Raw genomic sequence first — 25,573 nt, forward strand, 5'->3', positions numbered from 1 at the left:
TAGGCCTCCCCTGACTGTCACAATCTCTGCTTGAGTTTCTAATTCTGACCTTGAGGTCGGAGCTATTTTCATTTTACAGCTTCGAAAGGTTCTGTTCGCTAAGATTACTTAAGGAAATAGTAGGCAAGAGAGGATTTAACCCAGCCATGCCAGGCTCCAGGATACGTGTCTGTTCCTTCTCTTGCACTATACTACCTTCTAGGGAATTTCTTTGTTTGAAAGATGTAACTATATTCTTCCCTGAGGAAGGCAGCCTTCTTTCAAAGGTCTCAACATCATCCTCTTTATCCGGAGATCTTTCTGCTTGGAAATTCACTCAAGGTCAAGGGTCAATAATCTGATGGAATGTTGCAGAAGCCTGGGGAGGCTCTGAACTCTATGCTCTGGGGCGATGCACATGAACAAGAAAGACAATGTGAGCATGTGTGTTGGTGCATTGGAGTGTCTGTGAGTGTGTGTGGGTGAGTGAAGACATACTTCAGGGTGATTGACATCTTATGAAGGTTTGTCTGTGTGTGTTGTGTGTGGCCTCACTTGAGGGGTCATGAATGGATCTATGTGGGAATATGAACTTGAGTGTGCGAGGGTGAGTGTGCACAGGGCTGAGAGTCAAGAGGTATGCACAGGTGTTGCTGACTCCATAGATAAAATGTGAAAAGAACTTATGTAACAGGTGGCTCCTAGGCTCTGCACCAGGTGCCCTGCCGGCCTGTGTGCCTGTGCCCACCCTTCCAGGCAGCCAGCTCAGTCCTACAGCGTGGAGAACCTGGGAGCCCGACGCCTGTCCCAGCGGGGCCTCTGGGACGCTGCTCCATCTTCTGTTCTCCATGGTCAGTGGAAGTCTTCACACGTAGAGAATTTATGCTGAATAAAATCCCCGTGTTTGTCTTTGATATGAACGTGTACCCCTGTATAAACACGTGTGAATGTGTGACTGTTTGAAGGTACTGCCTTTGCCTTCCCAACGGATCAGTGAGTTTAAATTTCTGGAATGACGGGATCCACGCTTTATGCTTCTTCTAGCTACTAGCACGGTCAGAGTACTTGCCATGTTTCAAAGATAAGGACCAGGGTTTGACCCTCACCTCCACCATGTGCAAGGTGTTGTTACATTGAACATGTAAGGAGCTTCTCTTCACCTTGCCACTACCTCTCATAGGAGGAGCAAGACCTGTTTCAATATGGTGGTGTCTGTGCGTGTGAGCGCTTGGCACATGCCATGCCCTCTCCATGCTTCCTCATCTTATCAGCCTCCTCCTGGGATTAGGGTCTGCCTCCAAAAGACATGGCTGGCGCTGTACATTGATAGGCATATGTCACTGTGGGCCAGAGCTGCCCAGGACTGCCTCAACAGCAGGAATCATCGTGGGCAGGTGTTACAAAGGGGAAGCTTGTGGAAGAAAAGGGCAACCACACAATGTGGCGAATAGGCCCTGGACTAAATGCCATTTCTGCCTGTGAACAACCCTCGGATGCATTGGTCTACGCAACTCTTCCTTGTTCTGGCCCCAAGATGTACCATGCCCATCACACCTTGTTCTTACTAAAGGTGTGGAGCCCATGTCGTCAGGTTGGAGGTAATAAGTGGAGGGTCTTGCTGCTCTGTCAGGAAGTGGAGAATAATAATAAAAGCAAGAGCTAACATTCATCCAACATTTACTATGTGTTACATCCTATTTACTATTTATTTACATTGTCTCATTGAAGACCCCTCCCCGTCAACCCCAGGTTGCAGGTATTATTCTGCCCACTATACACATGAGTAAAGTGAGGTCTAGGGAAGTATTGGATTCAGTCCATCATAGGCATGCATCTGGCATCCAAACCCACTATGACGGGATAAAGGAAAATTCCGCAAGATGGTCCGCACATAAGCCCATGCGCACACAATCCTAGTATGATAATTAGTGGAGGACAAAATTATGTGAAGCCCAGAGAGGCAAAATTCAACCTTCTCTTAATCAGCTGAGGGGGGAGGATGAGGAAATAGAGAATAAGAACCCAAATGAGAGTTCTGGGGCAAGTTCATGTATATGAGGCAAGAGAGGAGGTCTTTGGAGCCTGTGCTGAATGAGGTATCTGAGGATGGGGAATTGGCTCAAAGAGCTCATCATTTTCAGGGAGTCCACTTAAGGTGTCTACAGCTTTTCAATTCATTTTGTATGTCATCGTTGAGTTCTGTTGAATGCAACGCTCTGTTGGAAATATTTACGACACATAGGTCTGGAAACTGGACGCACCCCCCAGCTTTCAGTGGTGTCAAATGGTGCAGGTGGCTGCAGAGGCTATGTGCTCTCTCCACCATGGACAGGGGCTGAGACGTTGAAGACTGGCCTCCTGGGAACAACTAGCACTCGCAGCATTGGCTACTGCTCTACGCAGTCCTGGAACGCACTCCTGCTTACTTACACACATCCCGCTGTCCTTCTGCTCTGAACCTCCCTTCCCCCGGTGTTCTTCCTGGAAAGACATTTTCTGGGAGCCTTGTGGTGGGTGTCATTATGACACAGATGGCCAAGTCCTCCTTCCTCCCCTCAGCAGCCCTCAGTGTTCTCTCTCTGTCTCCTCTGAGTTCTGAGGGCAGGAATGACGTATCTGTGGCTTCCATGTTGCCCATGAATTAGACGTCTTCCGGTCAAACTGCTTTTTGTTGTCTTGACAGTCTGAGCTTGCTTTCATCACGGGGATTAAACCAAGAATACTGGAGGCTTGTGTGCAAGTTTGTGCTTCCACAGCATCCCTCACATTCTAAACGACGGGAGGGGCAGGTACTTATGAAGGATGCGATGATGCATTGCTGCTTGGGATGGATGGATCGGTGATGGATAAATAGGTAGATGGATGGAGCCTAACTGGAGGGCATGAACAGTGGTGGTGGAGGAAGAAGAGACCAGCCAAGCAAGGAAGCAATGCTAAATTAAAACTAAACCTTTTGTCTTTAGCGTATTCTGAATCCTACATGCTCTGCGATCTATGTTGGGGATAATTCACACATTTTTTGTTTTGTTCCTTTCTGATTCCTTTGGGCACTTCTGTGGATTTTCAGTGATTCCCTTGTAGCCCAGAAATGTGAAATGGGAGACAGGTACAGGAAAAGAGAAGCAAAGACCTCAATTTGGGGACTCTTAGTGAGAGAAGGATTCGGTGGAAAGGTATGGGTGTAGTGGACGTAATAGAAAGAAGTTTGGATTACCTGTGGGCCTGAGGTTATCACCGTTTACTCAGGTTACCCTGATACCGCAAGGAGTTAGGGAATGGAAAGTAACAGGGCAGTGAGAGAAAAATAGCACAGGAGAAACCCCAAGCTAGAGAATCAATGGGTGCTATGACTTTAAAAATTATTCACAGTGGATACGTGTGTGTGATGTATGTATGTTTTTTTTTAACAACTTTATTGGGGTATAATTGCTTTACAATGGTGTGTTAGTTTCTGCTTTATAACAAAGTGAATCAGCTATACATATACATATGTTCCCATATCTCTTCCCTCTTGCGTCTCCCTCCCTCCCACCCTCCCTATCCCACCCCTCCTGGCGGTCACAAAACACCGAGCCGATATTCCTGTGCCATGTCGCTGCTTCCCACTAGCTATCTACCTTACATTTGTTACTGTATATATGTCCATGCCTCTCTCTCGCCCTGTCACAGCTCACCCTTCCCCCTCCCCATATCCTCAAGTCCGTTCTCCAGTAGGTCTGTGTCTTACTCCTGGCTTACCCCTAGGTTCTTCATGACATTTTTTTCCTTAAATTCCATATATATGTGTTAGCAATTGGTATTTGTCTTTCTCTTTCTGACTTACTTCACTCTGTATGACAGACTCTAGGTCTATCCACCTCATTACAGATAGCTCAATTTCGTTTCTTTTTATGGCTGAGTAATATTCCATTGTATATATGCACCACATCTCCTTTATCCATTCATCTGTTGATGGACACTTAGGTTGATTCCATGTCCTGGCTATTGTAAATAGAGCTGCAATGAACATTGTGGTACATGACTCTTTTTGAATTTTGGTTTTCTCAGGGTATATGCCCAGTAGTGGGATTGCTGGGTCATATGGTAGTTCTATTTGTAGTTTTTTAAGGAACCTCCATACTGTTCTCCATAGTGGCTGAACCAATTGACATTCCCAAGAGCAGTGCAAGAGTGTTCCCTTTCCTCCACACCCTCTCCAGCATTTATTGTTTCTAGATTTTTTGAGGAAGGCCATTCTGACTGCTGTGAGATGATATCTCAATGAAGTTTTGATTTGTATTTCTCTAATTATTAATGATGTTGAGCATTCTTTCATGTGTTTGTTGGCAGTCTGTATATCTTCTTTGGAGAAATGTCTATTTAGGTCTTCTGCCCATTTTTGGACTGGGTTGTTTGTTTTTTTGTTACTGAGCTGCATGACCTGCTTGTAAATTTTGGAAATTAATCCTTTGTCAGTTGCTTCATTTGCAAATATTTTCTCCCATGATGTATGATTTTTACATAGACTGTCTCTTACACGTTTTGTTAGCTTGAACAAAATCTCGTCTTTTCCTTTGCCAGTGGGAGAGTTTTTGAGGCCCGGTCCTCAATTCATTTTCACCCACATGCCCTTGGAGTATTCTCTGAATTTCCATTTATTTGCCTCTACTCTACTCTTTAGCTCCTGGCTTGGTTTCCCTTACTCTTTCTGTGCTTCCGTTTCCGAGACGGGCATCATCTCCCCAGTGTCCAAAGGCTATTCTCATTTTGAAAGTATGGGTGTATGTGTCTCCATGCGGCTGAAGTGCCCATCTCTCCTCCTCACCCAGGCAGGACCATGGAAATTGTCCTTCAGCTCAGAAGTGCATCTCCCCATGCCTTCTGCTCAACCTGCACCCACATGCCCAGCCCTCCTAGGGCTCATATTTAGGCAGCAGGATACAAAATCTGCAGGAGTTAAGAACTGTAAGATGACGAAATAATCAAACCGACACATTCATGGCAGCGGAATTGTGTTTAATTGTTTGAAAAACTGGAGCAGAGACGGAGTGTGCTAGGAAAGGGTGGTCGGCCATGCTGCTTAAGCTTCCAAGCAGCCAAAAGGGCGAAGTATACAAATCAGCAACGAAGATTAGAAGGTTTAGAACCGGATCCTTTGCTAAATGGAAATTGCAGCTGCTAATTCATAAGAAATGTTGATCCAGGAAGCTGCCAGCTTGGTGCTGCCTTTTCCACAAGTGTGGCTGCTTCCAGAAGCCGGGAGTGAGTGGTGCTCACAGCTAGCTGGCTGAGAGAGGGGAGTGGGCTTCATGTTCTCTGTTCTGCAGGGAGCTTTGCCTCTGGCCCATGCCTGCGGTTTACTTCTGCTTGGACTTCTGGCACTGCTGAGGGTCTGGGCACTTTGGGATAGAGGGCTCCTTGCCCTTGGGTGGAGGTTGGCAAGGCTGCTTGCTGTGCTGAGGTGGAGTTTAGCAGTGTTTTGGTGGCGGGAAACAGTACTTTACTGGGGGGCAGCATTGCCGCGGAGGGGGACAGTACTGCTGAGTTGGGGGACAGCAATCCTTTGGTGAGGGGCAGCAATACTTTTGTGGGGTGCAGCATGGCTGGGATGGAGGGCAGCAATACTTTGGTAGCGGGCAGCATAGCTTCTGCTTTGGATGATACATTCTGGTCTGGATGTGCACTGCAACGGAAAAGACACTGAAGTGAGGACCCTAGAACCTTAGAGACACTCAACCCAGGAGAACCACTTGCCTCGTTCAAACCTGTGCCGTTTCAACCTTTGCCTGGTGGCTTCACCGATTAAATGTGTGTGTGTGTGTCTGCAATGATGTGAGTCAGTATAAATTGTAGCTACAGTTTGTAAGCCATAGCAAGGTTTTAATTGAGACAAATAAAGAAATATAGAAGGAAGGAAGGAAAGAAGAAAGAGAGGAAAAATGGGTGAAAGGAGAAGAGAAATGGAGAGGGGTAGAAAAAACAAAAATATAAAAAATGAGAGAGAGACAGACAGACAGAGACAGGAGAGAGAAGGAAAGAATAAGAAGAAAGGTCAGGGGCAATGAGGACAAATGTATTATCCTTCCACAGCAGATACTGTGGAATTTAGAACATGATTTTCTTGGATGTGAGTCCTGTCTCAAAAATTAACCAGCTGTGTGACTTTGAGCAAGGTACTTAACTTCTCTGTACTCTTCTTAAAGTTGTTGTAAGGATTAATGAGCATATGAAACTCCACACAAACACATGTAAATACACAGGTAAATATGAGTGTAAAGATATACGTGTGTGTGTGTGCTCACGTGGTCACACACACACACACGAGAACCAAAACACGTTGAGTACTCTTGTAAAGATTTTGACCTTTTATATAAATATCAAACAATTGTAATGGAGCATGCTAACCACTCTGTAAGAGAATTCATAGAAAAGACTCATCTAGAGACAAAACGACCGTTTAGATCGATACTAAATTCTAGGTGAGAATGCACATCTTAGAGAGGGAAGTCATGGATCCCCAGGCACTGAGCACACGGGGGTGGAACAATGGTCCCCGACTCCCAGAGCAGGACATGGCCGCTTTACCACCTCCTCATGTCCTTGCTGCTCTGAGCTCCCTGGGCCTCTGCCCCCTGCTCCCTGAGGAGCTCTCCTCCCTCGCTGCACTGGCCTTGCCCTTCAGGGCAGCCCTGCCCTAGAGTTGGTGCCACCCTCTCCTAATCAGCTCCGCTCAGCTCCTGGCCACGACAACAGCGCCACCACACACGCCAGCAGGACCCTCAAGACAGGACTCTGGTCACACCCTGGACCCCCATCTCAGCCCCGACCCCACACACTTCAGATGTTGACTTGTAGCCCAAGAGAGGTGGGTCCCAAATGATACGGACGAGAGAGGTGCCCACACAAGGCCTTTCTTTCTGACCAGCCAGCCAGTGCGCAAGCCCCAGCTGCCCTCAGAGTTTTGGACCAGGTAGAACCAAGCTCCCAAGAGCTGCGTTCCTTTGCCTGACATACCTGATTTCACCAGTGACTGGAACGTGGAGATGCTGAGGCTTTTGAGATGCTCTAAGACTGCACACCTTTTATACGTCTCAAATCCCTCTTGGAAGCCATGAGGTGGCCTACGATTGGGGCGTGCTAGGCCCCAGTCACAATAGGATGCATCTGCCCTTCCTCAAACTTGAGGTTTTACTCATCTCCTGGGCTGGCAAACTCACTCTCGGTTTGACGGTTTTTGAGGATGACAGTGCCTTCACGCGAGCCCTGGCCCCATTTCCCCATCACTTTACGAGCCGTGGCTTCCTCGTGTTTCCAAACCCACTCGTGACGTTTTCCCTAGAAGCTTGACTTCTGAGAAGGTGCTAAGCAAGCATGCAGGACACTGCTGGGTGTGGGAGCGGTGAGGGTAGTGTTCCAGGATATTCCGGGTGGTGCGGGAAGGTGTGGGCCGATCAGCGTGCACAGCGAGCCTTGTTGTAAGAGAAACAAGTACTGAGGGGTGAGTGGCTCTTGGGGAGACACAGTAAACTCAGCAAAGTTGGGACCATGACTTAACCTAGACTCAGAGCCACATTCAGCCTGATCTGGAAACAAACCTGGGGAAGTCGCTTTGATTTTTCACCTGCTGTGTTATAACAAAAAATGAGGGCTGCAGCTCTCTCTGCTGCCTCTTGGTCAGCAAAACATTAGTCTCCATTCACAGAAACTGGGCGGATACAGTGGACAGTATGTATCTCACTTACAGGTGTATAAGTCACACAGACTGCAGGCTTCTCAGGAAATGATTATCATAAGGTGGAGAGGCTGGGGAGGTAAGAAACTTTGACCTGGCATGGGCTGCTGGACGAGTCACCCAGTCTGGCTCCTGGAATCTGAAATCCCAGGGCTTAAGGGCTGATGCGTCCTTCCCGTTCCACTTAGAGATTCCAGAACAAAGAGGGATGCCACAGGGCAGGGACAAGGATGAAAATGTTGAAACAACATCCATCAAAGGATGAAACATACCTTAAATAACTCCCCAATTAGTGTTCCGACTGGGGCTCTGATCTTCACCAGCTGGGTGACTTTGGGCACTATACATCTGTGAGCACCAGTTTCCTCATCTGCTACACAGGATATCCCCATACTGCATGTCAGCTGAAAGGCTTATTTTGGAAAACATGTGTAAGCATGTGCACACTGTTGGGCACAGAATAAGGGCTCAACAATGGTTGGGTGCTCCGTGGAGTCGGGCTCTGAAAGCTGGGGCAAAGCCCACTCTTAGAAATAGGGAGGAGGAGGTCGTTGCCACATTTGAAGGCAAGTAGCGGCACTTGCTACCAGTGTCCTAAGACCTTGACTGACACAAATGGAAATGGGCAAGCCAGTCCAGAGGATGGCACGTTTCATTCTCAGACCTGGAATTTAGCCACAGCTCAGCTGCAAGCACTACAGTAACCCTACATCTTGGGAATTCACACTGCAGCATGAGAAGACAGCCTTGGGAATCAATGGTGTCTCCTCTGGGACTCACCGTAAGGGCAGGCTATGCATGGGCTTGGCCCCGAGGGAAACCCAGAGGATCCCAGGCCTTCCCCGGAGAAGAACCCCTTCTGCCTGTTGTCACTCTGACAGAAGCAACCCTGATAGGCTTGGAGAGAGATTTCAGCTCAGGTCCGTAGTAGCAGAGAGGAAAGGCCACGTGGGGCATGTGTTCTGGGATAACTAATAATTCATCAAGACGTAGTGAGCTCACACAACACACCAGGCCCTGGGGACGGTGGCCAGCAAGGAGGGCCAGAGCCTCCCTGGTCCCTAAACTGTTTCACATCCTCTTCTCCGCCTACTGCTTCCAACTCTGTAGATACTTTTCAATGGTTTGGCTTGGATTAGCTGAAGAACTGAAACCCACTTGTCGCCGTAGCAATGCCTGCGTTACTAGAGAAAATGTGAACGTCTGAAGATCCATGAGTTTGGGTGTTACATCCAGTCCATCTTTTCTGGCCTAAGCCCTCACTACCCAGAACAGATTTTGTTGGGTGTGGAATCTGCTATCTCAAGCATGCATTACGTAGTATTGCATCTACCAACAGAGGACATTGGAACATGCCCTCTAGGAGACACAGGTACAACTAAACGCTTATCCTTGGAATGGTATTTTTCCCTGACATTCATTAGCATCACTCTTTGTCTTCCTCCAAACCTCTGACTCTCATATACAAACACACACACACACATACACACACACACACACACACACACACACACACACACAAGGCAGAAGGGACAATTGGGACCAAGGAGGACTCAGCAGAACCTGGGCACAGTCTAAGCCCACTGTATCTACTGTGCCAGGCATCTGTGAATGAACACCAGACAGGGGCCCGTGCACACATATGCAGGGGAAGGCCGAGCTGACCCTCTGGGGCCGGCCGCATCAACAGACAGGGTTCCGGACAAAGGACTCCTGGTGGCTGGAGCTAGAGCCTCTCTGCTGAAATCCATCGCCAGCTGGGCATCCCCTGGGGCACGGCAGGGTGTGTGCCATCATCTGGGCGGCTGAGAGACACCCTCCCTGATCAAGGGGTCTTGTCCTGGGAGGATGAGGGAGGGGCAGTCCTCCCCTGACTGTCACAATCTCTGCTTGAGTTTCTAATTCTGACCTTGAGGTCGGAGCTATTCTCATTTTACAGCTTCGAAAGGTTCTGTTCGCTAAGATTACTTAAGGAAATAGTAGGCAAGAGAGGATTTAACCCAGCCCTGCCAGGCTCCAGGATACGTGTGTGTGTTCCTTCTCTTGCACTATACTACCTTCTAGGGAATTTCTTTGTTTGGAAGATGTAACTGTATTCTTCCCTGAGGAAGGCAGCCTTCTTTCAAAGGCCTCAACATCATCCCCTTCATCTGGAGTTCTTTCTGCTTGGAAATTCACTCAAGGACAAGGGTCGATAATCTGCTGGAATGTTGCAGAAGCCTGGGGAGGCTCTGAACTGTACGCTCTGGGGCGATGCACATGAACAAGAAAGACAATGTGAGCATGTGTGCTGGTGCATTGGAGAGTCTCTGAGTGTGTGTGGGTGAGTGAAGACATACATCAGGGTGATTGACATCTTATGAAGGTTTGTCTGTGTGTGTTGTGTGTGGCCTCACTTGAGGGGTCATGAATGGATCTATGTGGGAATATGAACTTGAGTGTGCGAGGGTGAGTGTGCACAGGGCTGAGAGTCAAGAGGTATGCACAGGTGTTGCTAAGTCCATAGATAAAATGTGAAAAGAACTTATGTAACACGTGGCTCCTAGGCTCTGCACCAGCTGCCCTGCCGGCCTGTGTGCCTGTGCCCACCCGGCCAGGCAGCCAGCTCAATCCTACAGCGTGGAGAAGCTGGGAGGCCGACGCCTGTCCCAGCGGGGGCCTCTGGGACACTGTTCCCTCTTCTGTTCTCCATGGTCAGTGGAAGTTCACACATAGAGAATTTATGCTGAATAAAAACCCCGTGTTTGTCTTTGATATGAACGTGTACCCCTGTATAAACACGTGTGACGTTGTGACTGTTTGAATGTACTGCTTTTGCCTTGCCAACGGATCACTGAGTTTTAAGTTCTGGAAAGACGGGATCCACGCTTTATGCTTGTTGTAGCCACTAGCACGGTCAGAGCACTTGCCATGTTGCAAAGATAAGGACCAGTGTTTGAATCTCACCTCCACCATGTGCAAGGTGTTGTTACATTGAACACGTAAGGAGCTTCTCTTCACCTTGCCACTACCTCTCATAGGAGGAGCAAGACCTGCTTCAATATGGTGGTATCTGTGCGTGTGAGCACTTGGCACATGCCGTGCCCTTTCCATGCTTCCTCAGCTTATCTGCCTCCTCCTGGGTGTAGGCTCTCCCTCCGAAAGACATGGCTGGCAGTGTACCTTTAAAGGCAAATGTCACTGTGGGCCAGAGCTGCCCAGGACTGCCTCAACAGCAGGAATCATCATGGGCAGGTGTAACAAAGGGGAAGCTTGTGGAAGAAAAGGGCAACCACACAATGTGGCGAATAGGCCCTGGACAAAATACCATTTGCGCCTGTGAACACCTCTCGGATGTTTTGGTCTACACAACTCTTCTTTGTCCTGGCCCCAAGATGTGCCCTGCCCCTCACACCTTGTTCTTACTAAAGGTGTGGAGCCCATGTCGTCAGGTTGGTGGTAATAAGTGGAGGGTCTTGCTGCTCGGTCAGGAAGTGGAGAATAATAATAAAAGCAAGAGCTAACATTCATCCAACATTTACTATGTGTTACATCCTACTTACTATTTATTTACATTGTCTCATTGAAGACCCCTCCCCGTCAACCCCAGGTTGCAGGTATTATTCTGCCCACTATACACATGAGTAAAGTGAGGCCTAGGGAAGTATTGGATTCAGTCCATCATAGACATGCATCTGGCATCCAAACCCACTATGACGGGATAAAGGAAAATTCTGCAAGATGGTCCACACATAACCCCCTGTGCACACAATCCTAGTATGATAATTAGTGGAGGAGAAAATTAAGTGAAGCCCAGAGAGGCAAAATTCAACCTTGTCTTAATCAGCTGAGGGAGGGAGGGTGAGGAAATAGAGAATAAGAACCCAAATGAGAGTTCTGGGGCAAGGTCATGTGTGTGAGGCAGGAGAGGAGCTATTTGGAGCCTGTGCGGACTGAGGTATCTGAGGGTGGGGAATTGGCTCAAAGAGCTCATCATTTTCAGGGAGTCCACTTAAGGTGTCTACAGCTTTGCAATTCATTTTGTGTGTCATCGTTGAGTTCTGTTGAATGCAACGCACTGTTGGAAATATTTACGACACATAGGTCTGGAAACTGGACGCGCCCCCCAGCTTTCCGTGGTGTCAAATGGTGAAGGAGGCTGCAGAGGCTATGTGCTCTCTCCACCACGGACAGGGGCTGAGACGTTGAAGACTGGCCTCCTGGGACAACTAGCACTCGCCGCATTGGCTTCTGCTCTACGCAGTCCTGGAACGCACTGCTGCTTACTTACACACATCCCGCTGTCCTTCCGCTCTGAACCTCCCTTCTCCCGGTGTTCTTCGTGGAAAGACATTTTCTGGGAGCCCTGTGGTGGATGTCATTATGACACAGATGGCCAAGTTCTCCCTCCTCCCCTCAACAGCCCTCATTGTTCTCTCTCTGTCTCCTCTGAATTCTGAGGGCAGGAATGACGTATCTGTGGCTTCCAAGTCGCCCATGAATTAGACGTCTTCCGGTCAAACTGATATTTGTTGTCTTGACGGTCTGAGCTTGCTTTCCTTATGGGGATTAAACCAAGACTACTGGAGCCTTGTGTGTGAATTTGTGCTTTCACAACATCCCACACATTCTAAACAAAGGGAGGGGCAGGTACTTAGGAAGGATGCGATGATGCATTGCTGCTTAGGATGGATGGATTGGTGATGGGTAAATAGGTAGATGGATGGAGCCTCGCTGAAGGGCATGAACAGAGGTGGTGGAGGACAAAGAGACCAGCCAACCATGGAAGCAATGCTAAACTAAACCTAAAACTTTTGTCTTTAGCGTATTCTGAACTCTACATGCTCTTCGATCTATGTTGTGGATAATTCACACATTTAGTGTATGTTTTGTTCCTTTCTGATTCCTTTGGGCACTTCTTTGGATTTTCAGTGATTCCCTTGTAGCCCAGAAACGTTAAATGGGAGGCAGGTATAGGAAAAGAGATGCAAAGACCTAATTTGGGGACTTTTAGTGAGAGGAGGATTCGGGGGAAAGGTATGGGTGTAGTGGACATAATAGAAAGAAGAAGTTTGGATTACCTGTAGGCCTGAGTTTTCAGGTTACCCTGATACCGCAAGGATTTAGGGAATGGAAAGTAAGAGGGCAGTGAGAGAAAAATAGCCCAGGAGAAACCCCAAGCTAGAGAATCAATGGGTGCTATGCCTTTAAAAAATATTGACAGTGGATATGTGTGTGTGATTTTTACCTAGACTGTCTCCTACTTACACATTTTGGTAGCTTGAACAAAATCTCGTCTTTTCTTTTACGAGTGGGAGAGATTTTGAGGCCCGGTCCTCAATTCATTTTGACCCACAGGCCCTGGGAATATTCTCGGAATTTCCATTTTTTTGCCTCTACTCTACTCTTTAGCTCCTGGATGGGTTTCCCTTACACTTTCTGTGCCTCCGTTTTCGAGACTGGCATCATCTCCCTTGTGTCCAAAGGCTGTTCTCATTTTGCAAGTATGGGGAAATGTGTCTCCATGCGACTAAAGTGCCCAACTCTCCTCCTCACCCTGGCAGGACCATGGATAATGTTCTTCAACTCAGAAGTGCATCTCCCCATGCCTTCTGCTCAACCTGCACCCACATGCCCAGCCCTCCTAGGGCTCTTATTTAGGCAGCAGGATACAAAATCTGCAGGAGTTAACAACTGTAAGATGACGAAATAATCAAACCGACACATTCATGGTAGCGGAATTGTGTTTAATTGTTTTGAAAAACTGGAGCAGAGATGAAGTGTGCTAGGAAAGGATGGTCGGGCATGTTGCTTACATTTCCAAGCAGCCAAAAGGGCGAAGTATACAAGTCAGCAATGAAGATTAGACAGTTTAGAACCGGAACCTTTTCTAAATGGAAATTGCAGCTGCTAATTCATAAGAAATGTTGATCCAGGAAGCTGCCATTTGGTGCTGCCTTTGCCACAAGTGTGGCTGCTTCCAGAAGCCGGGGGTGAGCGGTGCTGACAGCTAGCTGGCTGAGAGAGGGGAGTTGGCTTCATGTTCTCTGTTCTGCAGGGAGCTTGGCCTCTGGCCCATGCCTGCGGTTTACTTCTGCTTGGACTTGTGGCACTACTGAGGGTCTGGGCACTTTGGGATAGAGGGCTCCTTGCCCTTGGGTGGAGGTTGGCAAGGCTGCTTACTGTGCTGAGGTGGAGTTTAGCAGTGTTTTGGTGGCGGGAAACAGTACTTTACTGGGGGGCAGCATTGCTGCGGAGGGGGACAGCACTGCTGAGGTGGGGGACAGCAATCCTTTGGTGAGGGGCAGCAATACTTTGGTGGGGTGCAGCATGGCTGGGATGGAGGGCAGCAATACTTTGGTAGCGGGCAGCACAGCTTCTGCTTTGGATGATACATTCTGGTCTGGATGTGCACTGCAACAGAAAAGACACGGAAGTGAGGAACTCTAGAACCTTAGAGACACTCAACCCAGGAGAACCACTTGCCTCGTTCAAACCTGTGCCGTTTCAACCTTTGCCTGGTGGCTTCACCGATTAAATGTGTGTGTGTGTGTCTGCAATGATGTGAGTCAGTATAAATTGTAGCTACAGTTTGTAAGCCATAGCAAGGTTTTAATTGAGACAAATAAAGAAATATAGAAGGAAGGAAGGAAAGAAGAAAGAGAGGAAAAATGGGTGAAAGGAGAAGAGAAATGGAGAGGGGTAGAAAAAACAAAAATATAAAAAATGAGAGAGAGACAGACAGTCAGAGACAGGAGAGAGAAGGAAAGAATAAGAAGAAAGGTCAGGGGCAATGAGGACAAATGTATTATCCTTCCACAGCAGATACTGTGGAATTTAGAACATGATTTTCTTGGATGTGAGTCCTGTCTCCAAAATTAACCAGCTGTGTGACTTTGAGCAAGGTACTTAACTTCTCTGTACTCTTCCTAAGTTGTTGTAAGGATTAAATGAGCATGTAAAACTCCACTCAAACACATGTAAATACACAGGTAAATATGAGTGTAAAGATATGTGTGTGTGTGTGTGCTCGCGTGGTCACACACACACACACACACACACACACACACACACACGAGATCCAAAACACGATGAGTACTCTTGTAAAGATTTTGACTCTTTAAATAAATATCGAACAATTGTAACGGAGCATCTTAACCACACTCTAAGAGAATTCATAGAAAAGAGGCATCTAGAGACAAAAGGATCGATACTAACTTCTAGGTGAGAATGCACATCTTAGAGAGGGAAGTCATGGATCCCCAGGCACTGAGCACACGGGGGTGGAACAATGGTCCCCGACTCCCAGAGCAGGACATGGCCGCTTTACCACCTCCTCATGTCCTTGCTGCTCTGAGCTCCCTGGGCCTCTGCCCCCTGCTCCCTGAGGAGCTCTCCTCCCTCGCTGCACTGGCCTTGCCCTTCAGGGCAGCCCTGCCCTAGAGTTGGTGCCACCCTCTCCTAATCAGCTCCGCTCAGCTCCTGGCCACGACAACAGCGCCACCACACACGCCAGCAGGACCCTCAAGACAGGACTCTGGTCACACCCTGGACCCCCATCTCAGCCCCGACCCCACACACTTCAGATGTTGACTTGTAGCCCAAGAGAGGTGGGTCCCAAATGATACGCACGAGAGAGGTGCCCACACAAGGCCTTTCTTTCTGACCAGCCAGCCAGTGCGCAAGCCCCAGCTGCCCTCAGAGTTTTGGACCAGGTAGAACCAAGCTCCCAAGAGCTGCGTTCCTTTGCCTGACATACCTGATTTCACCAGTGACTGGAACGTGGAGATGCTGAGGCTTTTGAGATGCTCTAAGACTGCACACCTTTTATACGTCTCAAATCCCTCTTGGAAGCCATGAGGTGGCCTACGATTGGGGCGTGCTAGGCCCCAGTCACAATAGGATGCATCTGCCCTTCCTCAAACTTGAGGTTTTACTCATCTCCTGGGCTGGCAAACTCACTCTCGGTTTGACGGTTTTTGAGGATGACAGTGCCTTCACGCGAGCCCTGGCCCCATTTCCCCATCACTTTACGAGCCGTGGCTTCCTCGTGTTTCCAAACCCACTCGTGACGTTTTCCCTAGAAGCTTGACTTCTGAGAAGGTGCTAAGCAAGCATGCAGGACACTGCTGGGTGTGGGAGCGGTGAGGGTAGTGTTCCAGGATATTCCGGGTGGTGCGGGAAGGTGTGGGCCGATCAGCGTGCACAGCGAGCCTTGTTGTAAGAGAAACAAGTACTGAGGGGTGAGTGGCTCTTGGGGAGACACAGTAAACTCAGCAAAGTTGGGACCATGACTTAACCTAGACTCAGAGCCACATTCAGCCTGATCTGGAAACAAACCTGGGGAAGTCGCTTTGATTTTTCACCTGCTGTGTTATAACAAAAAATGAGGGCTGCAGCTCTCTCTGCTGCCTCTTGGTCAGCAAAACATTAGTCTCCATTCACAGAAACTGGGCGGATACAGTGGACAGTATGTATCTCACTTACAGGTGTATAAGTCACACAGACTGCAGGCTTCTCAGGAAATGATTATCATAAGGTGGAGAGGCTGGGGAGGTAAGAAACTTTGACCTGGCATGGGCTGCTGGACGAGTCACCCAGTCTGGCTCCTGGAATCTGAAATCCCAGGGCTTAAGGGCTGATGCGTCCTTCCCGTTCCACTTAGAGATTCCAGAACAAAGAGGGATGCCACAGGGCAGGGACAAGGATGAAAATGTTGAAACAACATCCATCAAAGGATGAAACATACCTTAAATAACTCCCCAATTAGTGTTCCGACTGGGGCTCTGATCTTCACCAGCTGGGTGACTTTGGGCACTATACATCTGTGAGCACCAGTTTCCTCATCTGCTACACAGGATATCCCCATACTGCATGTCAGCTGAAAGGCTTATTTTGGAAAACATGTGTAAGCATGTGCACACTGTTGGGCACAGAATAAGGGCTCAACAATGGTTGGGTGCTCCGTGGAGTCGGGCTCTGAAAGCTGGGGCAAAGCCCACTCTTAGAAATAGGGAGGAGGAGGTGGTTGCCACATTTGAAGGCAAGTAGCGGCACTTGCTACCAGTGTCCTAAGACCTTGACTGACACAAATGGAAATGGGCAAGCCAGTCCAGAGGATGGCACGTTTCATTCTCAGACCTGGAATTTAGCCACAGCTCAGCTGCAAGCACTACAGTAACCCTACATCTTGGGAATTCACACTGCAGCATGAGAAGACAGCCTTGGGAATCAATGGTGTCTCCTCTGGGACTCACCGTAAGGGCAGGCTATGCATGGGCTTGGCCCCGAGGGAAACCCAGAGGATCCCAGGCCTTCCCCGGAGAAGAACCCCTTCTGCCTGTTGTCACTCTGACAGAAGCAACCCTGATAGGCTTGGAGAGAGATTTCAGCTCAGGTCCGTAGTAGCAGAGAGGAAAGGCCACGTGGGGCATGTGTTCTGGGATAACTAATAATTCATCAAGACGTAGTGAGCTCACACAACACACCAGGCCCTGGGGACGGTGGCCAGCAAGGAGGGCCAGAGCCTCCCTGGTCCCTAAACTGTTTCACATCCTCTTCTCCGCCTACTGCTTCCAACTCTGTAGATACTTTTCAATGGTTTGGCTTGGATTAGCTGAAGAACTGAAACCCACTTGTCGCCGTAGCAATGCCTGCGTTACTAGAGAAAATGTGAACGTCTGAAGATCCATGAGTTTGGGTGTTACATCCAGTCCATCTTTTCTGGCCTAAGCCCTCACTACCCAGAACAGATTTTGTTGGGTGTGGAATCTGCTATCTCAAGCATGCATTACGTAGTATTGCATCTACCAACAGAGGACATTGGAACATGCCCTCTAGGAGACACAGGTACAACTAAACGCTTATCCTTGGAATGGTATTTTTCCCTGACATTCATTAGCATCACTCTTTGTCTTCCTCCAAACCTCTGACTCTCATATACAAACACACACACACACATACACACACACACACACACACACACACACACACACACACACACACAAGGCAGAAGGGACAATTGGGACCAAGGAGGACTCAGCAGAACCTGGGCACAGTCTAAGCCCACTGTATCTACTGTGCCAGGCATCTGTGAATGAACACCAGACAGGGGCCCGTGCACACATATGCAGGGGAAGGCCGAGCTGACCCTCTGGGGCCGGCCGCATCAACAGACAGGGTTCCGGACAAAGGACTCCTGGTGGCTGGAGCTAGAGCCTCTCTGCTGAAATCCATCGCCAGCTGGGCATCCCCTGGGGCACGGCAGGGTGTGTGCCATCATCTGGGCGGCTGAGAGACACCCTCCCTGATCAAGGGGTCTTGTCCTGGGAGGATGAGGGAGGGGCAGTCCTCCCCTGACTGTCACAATCTCTGCTTGAGTTTCTAATTCTGACCTTGAGGTCGGAGCTATTCTCATTTTACAGCTTCGAAAGGTTCTGTTCGCTAAGATTACTTAAGGAAATAGTAGGCAAGAGAGGATTTAACCCAGCCCTGCCAGGCTCCAGGATACGTGTGTGTGTTCCTTCTCTTGCACTATACTACCTTCTAGGGAATTTCTTTGTTTGGAAGATGTAACTGTATTCTTCCCTGAGGAAGGCAGCCTTCTTTCAAAGGCCTCAACATCATCCCCTTCATCTGGAGTTCTTTCTGCTTGGAAATTCACTCAAGGACAAGGGTCGATAATCTGCTGGAATGTTGCAGAAGCCTGGGGAGGCTCTGAACTGTACGCTCTGGGGCGATGCACATGAACAAGAAAGACAATGTGAGCATGTGTGCTGGTGCATTGGAGAGTCTCTGAGTGTGTGTGGGTGAGTGAAGACATACATCAGGGTGATTGACATCTTATGAAGGTTTGTCTGTGTGTGTTGTGTGTGGCCTCACTTGAGGGGTCATGAATGGATCTATGTGGGAATATGAACTTGAGTGTGCGAGGGTGAGTGTGCACAGGGCTGAGAGTCAAGAGGTATGCACAGGTGTTGCTAAGTCCATAGATAAAATGTGAAAAGAACTTATGTAACACGTGGCTCCTAGGCTCTGCACCAGCTGCCCTGCCGGCCTGTGTGCCTGTGCCCACCCGGCCAGGCAGCCAGCTCAATCCTACAGCGTGGAGAAGCTGGGAGGCCGACGCCTGTCCCAGCGGGGGCCTCTGGGACACTGTTCCCTCTTCTGTTCTCCATGGTCAGTGGAAGTTCACACATAGAGAATTTATGCTGAATAAAAACCCCGTGTTTGTCTTTGATATGAACGTGTACCCCTGTATAAACACGTGTGACGTTGTGACTGTTTGAATGTACTGCTTTTGCCTTGCCAACGGATCACTGAGTTTTAAGTTCTGGAAAGACGGGATCCACGCTTTATGCTTGTTGTAGCCACTAGCACGGTCAGAGCACTTGCCATGTTGCAAAGATAAGGACCAGTGTTTGAATCTCACCTCCACCATGTGCAAGGTGTTGTTACATTGAACACGTAAGGAGCTTCTCTTCACCTTGCCACTACCTCTCATAGGAGGAGCAAGACCTGCTTCAATATGGTGGTATCTGTGCGTGTGAGCACTTGGCACATGCCGTGCCCTTTCCATGCTTCCTCAGCTTATCTGCCTCCTCCTGGGTGTAGGCTCTCCCTCCGAAAGACATGGCTGGCAGTGTACCTTTAAAGGCAAATGTCACTGTGGGCCAGAGCTGCCCAGGACTGCCTCAACAGCAGGAATCATCATGGGCAGGTGTAACAAAGGGGAAGCTTGTGGAAGAAAAGGGCAACCACACAATGTGGCGAATAGGCCCTGGACAAAATACCATTTGCGCCTGTGAACACCTCTCGGATGTTTTGGTCTACACAACTCTTCTTTGTCCTGGCCCCAAGATGTGCCCTGCCCCTCACACCTTGTTCTTACTAAAGGTGTGGAGCCCATGTCGTCAGGTTGGTGGTAATAAGTGGAGGGTCTTGCTGCTCGGTCAGGAAGTGGAGAATAATAATAAAAGCAAGAGCTAACATTCATCCAACATTTACTATGTGTTACATCCTACTTACTATTTATTTACATTGTCTCATTGAAGACCCCTCCCCGTCAACCCCAGGTTGCAGGTATTATTCTGCCCACTATACACATGAGTAAAGTGAGGCCTAGGGAAGTATTGGATTCAGTCCATCATAGACATGCATCTGGCATCCAAACCCACTATGACGGGATAAAGGAAAATTCTGCAAGATGGTCCACACATAACCCCCTGTGCACACAATCCTAGTATGATAATTAGTGGAGGAGAAAATTAAGTGAAGCCCAGAGAGGCAAAATTCAACCTTGTCTTAATCAGCTGAGGGAGGGAGGGTGAGGAAATAGAGAATAAGAACCCAAATGAGAGTTCTGGGGCAAGGTCATGTGTGTGAGGCAGGAGAGGAGCTATTTGGAGCCTGTGCGGACTGAGGTATCTGAGGGTGGGGAATTGGCTCAAAGAGCTCATCATTTTCAGGGAGTCCACTTAAGGTGTCTACAGCTTTGCAATTCATTTTGTGTGTCATCGTTGAGTTCTGTTGAATGCAACGCACTGTTGGAAATATTTACGACACATAGGTCTGGAAACTGGACGCGCCCCCCAGCTTTCCGTGGTGTCAAATGGTGAAGGAGGCTGCAGAGGCTATGTGCTCTCTCCACCACGGACAGGGGCTGAGACGTTGAAGACTGGCCTCCTGGGACAACTAGCACTCGCCGCATTGGCTTCTGCTCTACGCAGTCCTGGAACGCACTGCTGCTTACTTACACACATCCCGCTGTCCTTCCGCTCTGAACCTCCCTTCTCCCGGTGTTCTTCGTGGAAAGACATTTTCTGGGAGCCCTGTGGTGGATGTCATTATGACACAGATGGCCAAGTTCTCCCTCCTCCCCTCAACAGCCCTCATTGTTCTCTCTCTGTCTCCTCTGAATTCTGAGGGCAGGAATGACGTATCTGTGGCTTCCAAGTCGCCCATGAATTAGACGTCTTCCGGTCAAACTGATATTTGTTGTCTTGACGGTCTGAGCTTGCTTTCCTTATGGGGATTAAACCAAGACTACTGGAGCCTTGTGTGTGAATTTGTGCTTTCACAACATCCCACACATTCTAAACAAAGGGAGGGGCAGGTACTTAGGAAGGATGCGATGATGCATTGCTGCTTAGGATGGATGGATTGGTGATGGGTAAATAGGTAGATGGATGGAGCCTCGCTGAAGGGCATGAACAGAGGTGGTGGAGGACAAAGAGACCAGCCAACCATGGAAGCAATGCTAAACTAAACCTAAAACTTTTGTCTTTAGCGTATTCTGAACTCTACATGCTCTTCGATCTATGTTGTGGATAATTCACACATTTAGTGTATGTTTTGTTCCTTTCTGATTCCTTTGGGCACTTCTTTGGATTTTCAGTGATTCCCTTGTAGCCCAGAAACGTTAAATGGGAGGCAGGTATAGGAAAAGAGATGCAAAGACCTAATTTGGGGACTTTTAGTGAGAGGAGGATTCGGGGGAAAGGTATGGGTGTAGTGGACATAATAGAAAGAAGAAGTTTGGATTACCTGTAGGCCTGAGTTTTCAGGTTACCCTGATACCGCAAGGATTTAGGGAATGGAAAGTAAGAGGGCAGTGAGAGAAAAATAGCCCAGGAGAAACCCCAAGCTAGAGAATCAATGGGTGCTATGCCTTTAAAAAATATTGACAGTGGATATGTGTGTGTGATTTTTACCTAGACTGTCTCCTACTTACACATTTTGGTAGCTTGAACAAAATCTCGTCTTTTCTTTTACGAGTGGGAGAGATTTTGAGGCCCGGTCCTCAATTCATTTTGACCCACAGGCCCTGGGAATATTCTCGGAATTTCCATTTTTTTGCCTCTACTCTACTCTTTAGCTCCTGGATGGGTTTCCCTTACACTTTCTGTGCCTCCGTTTTCGAGACTGGCATCATCTCCCTTGTGTCCAAAGGCTGTTCTCATTTTGCAAGTATGGGGAAATGTGTCTCCATGCGACTAAAGTGCCCAACTCTCCTCCTCACCCTGGCAGGACCATGGATAATGTTCTTCAACTCAGAAGTGCATCTCCCCATGCCTTCTGCTCAACCTGCACCCACATGCCCAGCCCTCCTAGGGCTCTTATTTAGGCAGCAGGATACAAAATCTGCAGGAGTTAACAACTGTAAGATGACGAAATAATCAAACCGACACATTCATGGTAGCGGAATTGTGTTTAATTGTTTTGAAAAACTGGAGCAGAGATGAAGTGTGCTAGGAAAGGATGGTCGGGCATGTTGCTTACATTTCCAAGCAGCCAAAAGGGCGAAGTATACAAGTCAGCAATGAAGATTAGACAGTTTAGAACCGGAACCTTTTCTAAATGGAAATTGCAGCTGCTAATTCATAAGAAATGTTGATCCAGGAAGCTGCCATTTGGTGCTGCCTTTGCCACAAGTGTGGCTGCTTCCAGAAGCCGGGGGTGAGCGGTGCTGACAGCTAGCTGGCTGAGAGAGGGGAGTTGGCTTCATGTTCTCTGTTCTGCAGGGAGCTTGGCCTCTGGCCCATGCCTGCGGTTTACTTCTGCTTGGACTTGTGGCACTACTGAGGGTCTGGGCACTTTGGGATAGAGGGCTCCTTGCCCTTGGGTGGAGGTTGGCAAGGCTGCTTACTGTGCTGAGGTGGAGTTTAGCAGTGTTTTGGTGGCGGGAAACAGTACTTTACTGGGGGGCAGCATTGCTGCGGAGGGGGACAGCACTGCTGAGGTGGGGGACAGCAATCCTTTGGTGAGGGGCAGCAATACTTTGGTGGGGTGCAGCATGGCTGGGATGGAGGGCAGCAATACTTTGGTAGCGGGCAGCACAGCTTCTGCTTTGGATGATACATTCTGGTCTGGATGTGCACTGCAACAGAAAAGACACGGAAGTGAGGAACTCTAGAACCTTAGAGACACTCAACCCAGGAGAACCACTTGCCTCGTTCAAACCTGTGCCGTTTCAACCTTTGCCTGGTGGCTTCACCGATTAAATGTGTGTGTGTGTGTCTGCAATGATGTGAGTCAGTATAAATTGTAGCTACAGTTTGTAAGCCATAGCAAGGTTTTAATTGAGACAAATAAAGAAATATAGAAGGAAGGAAGGAAAGAAGAAAGAGAGGAAAAATGGGTGAAAGGAGAAGAGAAATGGAGAGGGGTAGAAAAAACAAAAATATAAAAAATGAGAGAGAGACAGACAGTCAGAGACAGGAGAGAGAAGGAAAGAATAAGAAGAAAGGTCAGGGGCAATGAGGACAAATGTATTATCCTTCCACAGCAGATACTGTGGAATTTAGAACATGATTTTCTTGGATGTGAGTCCTGTCTCCAAAATTAACCAGCTGTGTGACTTTGAGCAAGGTACTTAACTTCTCTGTACTCTTCCTAAGTTGTTGTAAGGATTAAATGAGCATGTAAAACTCCACTCAAACACATGTAAATACACAGGTAAATATGAGTGTAAAGATATGTGTGTGTGTGTGTGCTCGCGTGGTCACACACACACACACACACACACACACACACACACACGAGATCCAAAACACGATGAGTACTCTTGTAAAGATTTTGACTCTTTAAATAAATATCGAACAATTGTAACGGAGCATCTTAACCACACTCTAAGAGAATTCATAGAAAAGAGGCATCTAGAGACAAAAGGATCGATACTAACTTCTAGGTGAGAATGCACATCTTAGAGAGGGAAGTCATGGATCCCCAGGCACTGAGCACACGGGGGTGGAACAATGGTCCCCGACTCCCAGAGCAGGACATGGCCGCTTTACCACCTCCTCATGTCCTTGCTGCTCTGAGCTCCCTGGGCCTCTGCCCCCTGCTCCCTGAGGAGCTCTCCTCCCTCGCTGCACTGGCCTTGCCCTTCAGGGCAGCCCTGCCCTAGAGTTGGTGCCACCCTCTCCTAATCAGCTCCGCTCAGCTCCTGGCCACGACAACAGCGCCACCACACACGCCAGCAGGACCCTCAAGACAGGACTCTGGTCACACCCTGGACCCCCATCTCAGCCCCGACCCCACACACTTCAGATGTTGACTTGTAGCCCAAGAGAGGTGGGTCCCAAATGATACGCACGAGAGAGGTGCCCACACAAGGCCTTTCTTTCTGACCAGCCAGCCAGTGCGCAAGCCCCAGCTGCCCTCAGAGTTTTGGACCAGGTAGAACCAAGCTCCCAAGAGCTGCGTTCCTTTGCCTGACATACCTGATTTCACCAGTGACTGGAACGTGGAGATGCTGAGGCTTTTGAGATGCTCTAAGACTGCACACCTTTTATACGTCTCAAATCCCTCTTGGAAGCCATGAGGTGGCCTACGATTGGGGCGTGCTAGGCCCCAGTCACAATAGGATGCATCTGCCCTTCCTCAAACTTGAGGTTTTACTCATCTCCTGGGCTGGCAAACTCACTCTCGGTTTGACGGTTTTTGAGGATGACAGTGCCTTCACGCGAGCCCTGGCCCCATTTCCCCATCACTTTACGAGCCGTGGCTTCCTCGTGTTTCCAAACCCACTCGTGACGTTTTCCCTAGAAGCTTGACTTCTGAGAAGGTGCTAAGCAAGCATGCAGGACACTGCTGGGTGTGGGAGCGGTGAGGGTAGTGTTCCAGGATATTCCGGGTGGTGCGGGAAGGTGTGGGCCGATCAGCGTGCACAGCGAGCCTTGTTGTAAGAGAAACAAGTACTGAGGGGTGAGTGGCTCTTGGGGAGACACAGTAAACTCAGCAAAGTTGGGACCATGACTTAACCTAGACTCAGAGCCACATTCAGCCTGATCTGGAAACAAACCTGGGGAAGTCGCTTTGATTTTTCACCTGCTGTGTTATAACAAAAAATGAGGGCTGCAGCTCTCTCTGCTGCCTCTTGGTCAGCAAAACATTAGTCTCCATTCACAGAAACTGGGCGGATACAGTGGACAGTATGTATCTCACTTACAGGTGTATAAGTCACACAGACTGCAGGCTTCTCAGGAAATGATTATCATAAGGTGGAGAGGCTGGGGAGGTAAGAAACTTTGACCTGGCATGGGCTGCTGGACGAGTCACCCAGTCTGGCTCCTGGAATCTGAAATCCCAGGGCTTAAGGGCTGATGCGTCCTTCCCGTTCCACTTAGAGATTCCAGAACAAAGAGGGATGCCACAGGGCAGGGACAAGGATGAAAATGTTGAAACAACATCCATCAAAGGATGAAACATACCTTAAATAACTCCCCAATTAGTGTTCCGACTGGGGCTCTGATCTTCACCAGCTGGGTGACTTTGGGCACTATACATCTGTGAGCACCAGTTTCCTCATCTGCTACACAGGATATCCCCATACTGCATGTCAGCTGAAAGGCTTATTTTGGAAAACATGTGTAAGCATGTGCACACTGTTGGGCACAGAATAAGGGCTCAACAATGGTTGGGTGCTCCGTGGAGTCGGGCTCTGAAAGCTGGGGCAAAGCCCACTCTTAGAAATAAGGAGGAGGAGGTCGTTGCCACATTTGAAGGCAAGTAGCGGCACTTGCTACCAGTGTCCTAAGACCTTGACTGACACAAATGGAAATGGGCAAGCCAGTCCAGAGGATGGCACGTTTCATTCTCAGACCTGGAATTTAGCCACAGCTCAGCTGCAAGCACTACAGTAACCCTACATCTTGGGAATTCACACTGCAGCATGAGAAGACAGCCTTGGGAATCAATGGTGTCTCCTCTGGGACTCACCGTAAGGGCAGGCTATGCATGGGCTTGGCCCCGAGGGAAACCCAGAGGATCCCAGGCCTTCCCCGGAGAAGAACCCCTTCTGCCTGTTGTCACTCTGACAGAAGCAACCCTGATAGGCTTGGAGAGAGATTTCAGCTCAGGTCCGTAGTAGCAGAGAGGAAAGGCCACGTGGGGCATGTGTTC

This window comes from Lagenorhynchus albirostris, chromosome 2, assembly GCF_949774975.1.
Source record: "Lagenorhynchus albirostris chromosome 2, mLagAlb1.1, whole genome shotgun sequence".
In the NCBI taxonomy this organism is placed as follows: Eukaryota; Metazoa; Chordata; class Mammalia; order Artiodactyla; family Delphinidae; genus Lagenorhynchus; species Lagenorhynchus albirostris.